The sequence below is a fragment of the Eucalyptus grandis genome, chromosome 6 (assembly GCF_016545825.1).
Source record: "Eucalyptus grandis isolate ANBG69807.140 chromosome 6, ASM1654582v1, whole genome shotgun sequence".
In the NCBI taxonomy this organism is placed as follows: Eukaryota; Viridiplantae; Streptophyta; class Magnoliopsida; order Myrtales; family Myrtaceae; genus Eucalyptus; species Eucalyptus grandis.
In genome coordinates, this window is record NC_052617.1 from 45096446 (window position 1) to 45106406 (window position 9961).

General features: G+C 37.0%; 1 pseudogene; it reads left to right on the top strand.

Moving 5' to 3' along the window:
• The first annotated feature begins 5458 nt into the window (after positions 1–5458).
• Positions 5459–9512, top strand: LOC104430888 (annotated as a pseudogene).
• Positions 9513–9961: the final 449 nt, after the last annotated feature.

Consider the following 9961-nt stretch of genomic DNA (forward strand, 5'->3'; position numbering starts at 1 on the left):
CTTGATTTTTTCTGTGAAATTGAAATTGATAGTTAAATGATCCTTATTTTTTTTATATCTTCTCAAAATAAATGTATATGTAAAATGTTTCAACCAAATTGATCAAAATTAATTAGATTTTATGGTATTATATTCATATAATTTGTTAATGAAGACATATTTACTAAAATGAAATCTGCAAATTCTTCCGTTAATTTGGCAAAGTAAACAGTTGCTTTCAAATTATAAAAGCAAAACAAAAAGATATGTCTAAGAATTTTATTGTCTTAGGGTCAACCAAAGGCAACGATTCGTCAAGTTTTGTTGCCTTAAGTTTTGGATCTTCAGCGACAAACGTGAAATTTTGTTGTCTTAGGTTAGATCTAATGCAACAAGATCATGGTTTTGTTGCCTTGGGTATAGGCCTAAGAAACATAATTGAAACTTTGTCATGTAAGGTAGACCTAAAGTGACAAAAATCATTATGATTTTTATGCCTTTGGCTATGACCTAAGGTAACAAAGTTAAGATTGGGTTACCTTTGGTCGATCCTAAAGTGATAAATCTTAGAATTTGTGTTCTTTGTTCTACCATCAAACAACAAGTCAGTGAATTTGTCGCCTTTGGTCTATCCAAAGGCGACAAAAATCATTTTTTCGTTACCTTTGGGTATGACGAAGGTGGCAAAAGTAAGTTTTGTTGCTATTAATTGGAATTTAAGGAGACAAACTATTTGATTTGCTTTTTGTCATGAAGTGGTAAACCCTATGGCCATGAAAATTTTCTTCTAACAGACTAGAAAATAGTGTGAGATTTTTGGTATGTAGTCAACGCAAGATATTGCAATTTGTTGCTTGTCATCACAAACACATGTTCGATGCGAACACATCGTTTGCAACTAGAAATTGATGACATATGCTGTATAAGTAGTGCAATGTAAATACTTTGTAGCATGATGAGATATTAAACAAAATAATTATTAGGATGGTTTAATTAACATTATAGAGTAAAGCTCGAATATATATTAATTTGTATTAAAAAAATAGAAACGTTTTTAACCATTACGAGTGAGACAAACAAGTAATTTTTAAGGTTATATAAAAACCAAATTAATATGTTGCTTTCTATCAATTTTCTATGTTGGCTTTGGTTCAACGTCAGAACGAGAAACGACCAAAAGTCCGAATGATGGACGACGGCAATTTTTTATCTTTAGAAAGTTAACATCGCAATCGGATGATGGAAGAGACCATGCGACATGATGAGTGCGAAGTGGGTTGGGTGATTAAAAAAAATTATTGGAATTGAATTCCTTGTAAAATAAAATAACAACACAAAAAGTAACATTAAAGAAAAGGAAAAATTCTAAATAAGGGTTTGAAGTGCTATCATTTTCTCAAATAATGACTTGAAATGGATTTTATTTCAAATAAATATATTAGTTTCAAAGAAGGGCCTGGAGTAATTATGACTATTTCAAATAAAGGTTTAGTCTCGTCAGCTTGCTGGTTGGCAAAAAATTTCGATCGATCATTAGTATTTTTGTTCAAACACAATTTAAAATTAAATTTAATCATATTAAAACTTTAAAAAAAAAAAAGAAAGAAAGAAAAAGGAGAACACATAGTCAGCCCATCGCCGGTGGGTGGTGGGGTTGTCAACGCTTGGGCGAGAGTTAGCGACCTCTATTGACTAGAGGCGGGGGCCTGCTGGCCCTTGCTAAGGATGAGGAGGGTGGTGACCCTCTCCCGTTTGGGCGAGGGTCGCCGCCCCTCACCCTCATTTGGGCGAGGGTCGTCGGTCTTTGCCTAGTGCCCCTAGCCCTAGGCGATAAGGTGCGGGGGCTTGGGCAAGGACCGCCGGACGGGGCGATGGGCGGTGACCCTTGCCCAAATGCAGGGAGAAGGTTGCCGCCCTTTCTGTCCTTGGCGAGGGCCAGCAGGCCCTCGCCTTTGGTTGACGGGAGTCACTGGCCCTCACCTAAGCGTTGGCGACCCCATTGGCTATAGCTGCCGCCCTTTTTTTTTTAATAGTTTTATTTAATTTTTTATAATAAAAAAATATAAAAAATAAAAGAAGAAAAGGACAAAATTTAAAAAAGACAAAATTACTCTTCATAACTGGTGAATTCAAGCCATTATTTCAAATAATATCCATTTCAAACCCTTATTTAAGAAAATGAGGATACTTGGTTATTATTTGAAATAATGTTCACTTTAGATCATTATTTGAGAAAATGAGAGCACTTTAGGTCATTATTTAGAATTTTCCCCAAAGAAAAGGCAATATAAGTTTGACGACGCAATTTGCACCCCATTTTGACTAAAAGGTACTCATCTTTTTTCAATTAACTATCCCGAATACCGTTCTCTCTCCAATTTATTGTTTCTTTTTTTTTTTTCAAAATCAAACAAACTAACAAAGTTAACTTTAATTCATCATCCTTCTCATCGGTTTCACAATATAAATGCCCATTACACCCAACAAAACTTCATCTTATCATGTGTCATGCTTTGCCTAGAGAAAGTTGAACATTTTTGTTAATCATCTTGTTTTTTTAATCACAAAAGCTATTTAGAAGATTAGAAATTTCTATTATGACGGCTTACGAGCACATATTTAACTGGACTTTCAACCCCCATCTAATAATTCGGATTAAGATGATAAAAGCTCAAAAGAAAGCACAAAATGAGCTTTGTTTAACTTTAGAACCTAAACTTATTTTAGGAAAACGCCCACAAGGTCAAAAAGGGCTAGATAATTAGGTTCAAGTTTAATTTTCAACTTTGAAATATATACTCACTCATATTAATTGTATTAAAACTATGCGATTAATTGTGTAATCATAAGTCATCATAAATAAAATTTCTAATCTTCTAAACATCATTTGTTAATGAAAATATGAAACCATAAATTGAAAATAGTAACCTTCTTTAGCAAAGTGATAACGGGATGCGTGATAAGATAATATCTTGTTAGAAGTAATGGATCATTTATATTATAAAATCGATGAAAAAGATTATAAATATAAAATTAGAGTAAAACCATTTAGTTAATTAGGTGACCAACGACTTTTCGTGTATTGTGAATGGTTTTTTCACTTAATTTCTGCTCTTAGGATTTAAATTTGAAATACATTAATTAAAGCAAGCAACCACTAAAATAGTATGAAATTAAATCGCATATCACGTACGCAATTAATTTTAAAAGGCAGTATAAGTCCGGCGGCGCTATTTGCACCCCATTTTGATTAAGACACTCATTTTCTTATATACCGACCGGAATAACCCCCCCTCTCTCTAAATTATTGTTTTACGTCTACCCCGATAAAACTATCAATTTTAATTATAAATTCAATCTCATAACAAGTGCATCGAAATTTTACAAAATGCTTACAACTTTTCTCTAAAATAATTTGACGTGAGTTTAAAAAGTGAAATAGATATAACCGGATTTTCAACTTCCTTCTTGTAATTCAGATCAAAATGTGAAAACCTCAAAAGAAAGCACAAAATAAGCTGTGTTTAACTTTAGAAACCTAGAAACTTATTTTACAAAACACCAACAAGGTTAAAATGGGCTTATTTCTAAATACTGAGAAAATTTAGGAGGCCTCTAACAATTAGCTAATGCCGTATCGTTTTTAATGTGAAATGATCCTGCAATCGAAAGTGTTTTAAGCTATTTTCCAAACCGGCGATGGCCTCATTCTTTTGTTCATACAAATAAACCATAGATCTCTCTAAAGTGGACTCTGGTTTCCCCCTCAAAGGTGTGATACGACCATCAATACATGTTGTCGTCTTCACGTCTCATTCCAAGTCAATCCAAACACGACAAGAGATGCTCATTTTGGCACAATACATGAGAATCTATGATATCACAGCAAACTATTTTAAAAGCTTAAATTGTTAGATGAATATGTGATTTTATATCCCAGTTGTCCTAAAAACTTAAACTACTAGATGAATGTGTGATTTTATATCCCAACTATCCAAAAAGCTTAAATTATTAAATAAATGCATAATTTTATATTTAATTAGTCTAATGCTTCCCATTACATTTAGCCTGGTCTTTTTTGCCTAGTATTAAGCTTGCAAATTTAATTTGGGAGGTAAATGGAGCCTTGAAAGACTGAATTCAAAATCTTTAATTCTGATACCATGTGAGAATTTGTGAGATCATAATCAACCGTTCTAAAAACTTGAATTATTAGATGAAGGCGTGGTTTTATATTTAATAACTTTAACATGATAAATGGGGCACAATCAAACATCAAATTCTTGTACTCTATTACCTTGGGCACCACCGAAAAACAGAGTGGAGCCTCATCTTGCAAAATGTATAGTGGAGAAGCAAATAACAAACATTACAATCCGCACCATAGTAAGGAAAAATTCATAAGAAAGCTGCCCCTATTATCCATGGCCGCATGCGCAATATGTATAATTTATTGTGTATTACACCTTAATGACATGGTATATCAATCGGACCTCGAAATTAAGTGATGTTATCTAGGTTCACTCTATCGTAGCTATAAGAAGTGATTGAATAAAATGCACGGAACAAGGAAATAAATTGGAAATCAGATTTGCGTGGTTTGATCAAGGTGACCTACGTCCACAAGAAAAACAACACAAGTTTCACTATAGATAGAGCGAGTAATACAACGGATATTATAGCGATACTTGAGTAACTCAAGCACTTTTAGTATTTTCTAAATCCAAATTACATCCAATATCTCACACAATATTTAACCCTCACAATTTCCTTAGAAAAAAATCTTTCCATCTAATTAAATGTTGATACCTAAATTTTTCCATTTTTATTTAGGACGTAATTGCATAGAAAATTATGGATTAGTCTCTTAAAAAAAAGAAGTAAAGTAAGGTAAATAATTTTCACTTAAATGCATCACATATAGAAATTAGAAAAATTCGCATTACCAGTATCAATTATTAAAATTTTCAAAAAAATCATCATCATCATCATCATCAATTTTTAGTTATTATTATTAAAAGAAAAGGAAAACGAAAAAGCGAGACCGGGCGGGGGCACACGGGCCCGAGCTCTTTTTTCTTTCCCTTCCTTCTCTTCACCTGGGCCGGCCCAGTCCATTTTCCCCTCTTTTTGGCCCAACCCTCATATTTTCCTCCTTCCCTCTCTCTTCTTCCCACGTGCGACGGATGAGCACGAAGGAAGGACGACGACAGTGAAGGGGGGAACGGGACAGAGGGAAGGACGTCGCGCGCGACGCTGAGGGAGGAGACGTTCGGTCGGGGCAGCTGGCAAGGCGAGAATCGATGCGCATCGGCCGGTTTGAAAGGGGGCAGAGGGGATTTCATCGGGGTCCCTCTTCTTCTTCTTCTTCTTCCTTCGGCCTTCTCTCCGGGGATTTTTTGGGAGCGGGCCTGGATTCGGAGAAGCTCGAGGAGGGAGCTCGAAACAGAGAGCTGGAAAGGGAGATATCGGACAGCGAGAGAGATCGAGAAGGAGTTGTTCTCCGATCACTTGGCCACGCCGGAGTCCCCTTCGACGACCCCCGGTCGCTATCCTCGTCGTCCCGAGCTTGTTTTCCCGGCACCCACATCTCCGGTAAGTGTCTTCTCGGGCCCGAACTTCCCTTGCCCCGGGGATCTTGGATCGGGGGATACCAGGGCGACCGGCCATAGTTCGATTCGAGCTCGCCATCTAACTGCCATCTGCGAGCCAGGTAGGGGTCCCTTGCGCAGCCCTCTGCCTCAGTCAAGGAGGGAATGAAATACTCTTTTCACTGTTTCGCTCTAGCTGGGTTCGGACCAGCCTTTCCTTGTCAATTTTGATTGTTGATTCGCTGATTTGTTGTGGGTCTTGGTGTGGTGTGGTCCCCTTACATCTATGTTCCCTTTCTTCAGCTAAACGAAGCTATGTCTCTTTTAGTCAAACGAAGCTATGTCTCTTTTAGTCAAGACCATCACGCTCTCTTTTTGTTTTCTTTCCATAGTGGAGTCACACATCATGGAGTGGCGTCATTGCGTCACGGCGACTGACAGGCCACCAATGCATTTCCGCCCGCTAATCTTGAACCGCGGTCGAGCGTCCATAATTATCGTCAAATCGGTTTCATCCAACGGTCTGAAATTTGAGACATAGTCTAATGTTCTGTACACACGACAATCATCACGAATAGAAAATACACGGGAAAAAGATGCTTTGATGAATTAACTATTGCTTTCTCAGCTCCTAAGATTCTATAGCCTATAAATGCCCATCCATAAGGATTGGCCACTCCCAGAAAAGCCTCTACCCTCCCTCCAGTGTCTTTAGCTATATTCTGCCGGCACGCCTAGATCTAGAAAATAGCCAAAAAGAAATGTCTCTTCCGCTTTCAGGAGTCCCTTCTTCTTCTCCTGCCAAAAAAACAAGCCCGAACGCTGAACGCCGGTCGGCAATTTTTCATCCAACCATATGGACGGATTACTTTCTCAAATATGCTTCCGACTCCAACTCGATGGTAGCATTTAAGTTACTTCTTTTCTTGGATTACTTTCGGCAAACTTTTCACTTCTTATGTCCTCTATGAGAGCACAAAGAATAATCGTGGACAATTAAGGATCATCCCGCAGCATTTGATAAGAAAAAGGAAGTTCCAGTTTATTGGAAACCCCATGCAAGTGCTGGTCCTTACAAGATTCAAAACATCTATGCGAACCTTGTGGGATGCACATTTGACTTCCACAAATGCAGAAAGAATTTCTCTACTGTTAATAGGACTAGTCTTAATGGGATAATTTTTTAGGCAATTTCAGTTCATATTTATGGCGGCCGATCGAGTCATAAGCAACCTAATATATTTCTTGCATTCTTACTCAGTTTATGTCATATATATTTGTTGGACTTTCATTTTTATATTGACCGTAGGGTTTTGAGGGCGTAGTAGAGGAACGGATTGAGAGATTGAAAGGAGAAGTGAGGAAGATGTTGACAAGTGCTATGGATAAGCCATCGCAGAAGTTGAACTTGATCGATCAAATCCAACACTTAGGACTTGCCTACCATTTTGAGTTTGAGATAGTTGAGCAATTGGAACAAATCCATAGAAGTTATTTCGAGTTTCACTGTGGCGATAACGACGACAACCTACACACCATTGCTCTTCTCTTTCGCTTATTACGACAACAAGGTTACAATGTTTCATGTGGTATGTAATGTTCCAATTTCATTGATTGATGAGTTGGTGAAATTATATTGCAAACACTAGCTTGATAATCTTTTTGATTGATTAGAGTGAACAAATAATTTCACTAACATGTTTAGTTTACTCTAATGTTGATTTGTTTATTTGTTAACCTGTTTCCTAATTCTCATATTTCAAGTTCTTCATATTTTCTAGTTAAAGAGTAGTCCTTTCTTCTAATTCCTTGGTTTTGTATGTCATTTTTCCATTGTTTCCAATTGATCTAGATATAGAACATGGTGCTTTTCACAGCATCTCATGATAGCATCTTCTCCCACATTCTGTTTGGCCATACAAAAATCTTTAACAGGTTCAAGGACAGTGAAGGGAATTTCAGCAAATCAGTCATCGCTAACGTGCAGGGATTGCTAAGTCTATTTGAAGCTTGCCATCTAAGTTATCGCAGCGAAGATATTTTGAACGATGCACTTACTTTTACTATAACTCACCTTGAATCAATTGATAAAAGAAAAGTAAGCCCTAATCTCGAAAAACAAGTCAGTCATGCTCTAAATCACCCAATCCGAAAGGGTCTACCAAGGTTAGAGGTGAGGCGTTACATTTAATTCTACCAAGAGGAGCCTTCACATAATGAAGTCCTGTTCTACCTGGCTAAGCTCGACTTCAACTCTTTGCAAGGGCAGCACCGGAAGGAACTCGGCAACCTTACTAGGTTTACTTCATGATAGCATGTCTGAAGTAGCTAAATGTTCTAAAAACATAAAATTGTCATAAACTGATTAATGTAATCACAATCTATCTTGAACTAAAATATAATTGTACTTGACAAGAAGTATTAATCTCTTTGGATCATTGGTTTGAAGTACTTTCTATAATTCTATCATTGCTGTGTTTCCCTTAAATGAGATTTGTTGGTAAATTGTAGGTGGTGGAAGGATATAGATATAGAGAGGGAGTTCCCATTTGCTAGAGATAGGCTTGTGGAGCTGTATACCTGGATGTTAGGAGTCCATTTTGAGCCGGAGTATGAGATTGCTAGAGGATTTATGACCAAAATGAATGTCTTTCTAACCATTATCGACGACATCTACGATGTCTATGGCACATTGGAGGAATTAGAACTCTTCACATAAGCAATTGAAAGGTACAATTGGCACTTGGAGGGTTTTCTCAGTTTACTGATTCTAAACTTACTTATTTTAATTTGACCAACTCTTTATTAGGATCAAGTTTTATATTTTCTAAACTTGAACTCAGGTGGGACGTTGATGCCAAAGAAGGATTGCCAGAGTGCATGCAAGTGATTTATAAGATACTTCTTGATTTTTATGATGAAATTGGCTATGAATTGATCAGAAAAGGAAGATCACACCATCTCTTCTATGCAAAAGAAGCGGTAAGCCATTCGACATTACATCAATCAAATGTGATTTTTACTCTATCCACTTGAAACAAAATATTGAGCTTTTGGATAAGGATGAGAGACTATCATGTGTCTAAGTCCACCAAAAACATTAAAGCTTGAATATTGATGTAGTTTATATTTGATAATGAATTCTTAGATGAAAATTCAAGTGAGAGCGTACTTGGCTGAAGCCAAATGGTTCCACCATAGTCACGTACCGATGATGGAGGAGTACATGCCCATCGCATTAACAACCATTGGTATTCAAATGGCATTAGTGGCATCATTTCTGGGGATGGGAGATACTGTAACCAAAGATGTTTTTGACTGGTTATTATCTAGCGACACCAAGATAGTGAAGGCATTGCGAGTAATTGGTCGGCTTATGAACGACATTGCTGGACACAAGGTATACAAAAGCTATACCAGTGAACAACATCATTTTATCTAAATTTTGTCCGTAGGTTTTATCAAAGAAAAAATAATTTCGATGATATATATATTTTTTGTAGTTTGAGCAAGAGAGAGGTCATGTGGCATCTTCAGTGGAGTGTTTCATGAAGCAATACAAAGTCACAGAGGAAGAGGCAAACAAGGAACTCTGTAAACAAGTGGCTGATGCATGGAAGGACATTAATGAAGAGCTGTGCCGTCCGACTGCTGTTCCCAGGGTACTCCTCATACGAATTATCAATTTTGCAGGAGCCATTCATGCGGTATATGAAGCTGAAACAGATCACTTCGTTAATGCTGGAACCAATTTCAAAGAGTTTGTCACCTGTCTACTCGTCAATCCATGCCAATGTGATGGGTTGAAAGATGAAGTTTAATTACCAAGCCATCATCGATCGCGTCAGACATTTCCGAACAATTTGAATTGTGTGTTAACACATGGTCACTGCTCTTTTCTGGCCTGAGAGCCCCCTTTTTATTCTAGTGGATTTTGAATAAAATAAAACAAGAGGAGTCAGTGAAAAATGTGATGATGGAATATATTGATGTGCTATAATATGAGCGGTTCATTTTCTCTATCAAAATCAAAGATATTTTATTTGTCATATCCTTAAAACGGTCTCAGTACACTGTGCCCAGCATATATTACAATATCTAATGCACGTTCTCACTATTCTGATTGGCACAACAAGCAATTGGGTTAATTCTAATATGTCTGCCCCTTGGAATTTCATAGTTGTCTCAGTGAACCTTCAGTAATTTCTTTTGTCTCAGTCAACATCTTATACTTTATTTCTGTATTTTCCGATTTGGATGTCCGAGCCAAAATTCCATCTCCCATATCCGATTGTACCGAATTCGGCACGTGACATCACATGCTCCCTTTCCATTAATTAGTAAGTGCAAAAAAGCCAGTTCCGTTTATAAGGTGTTAACTAAGACCTAAA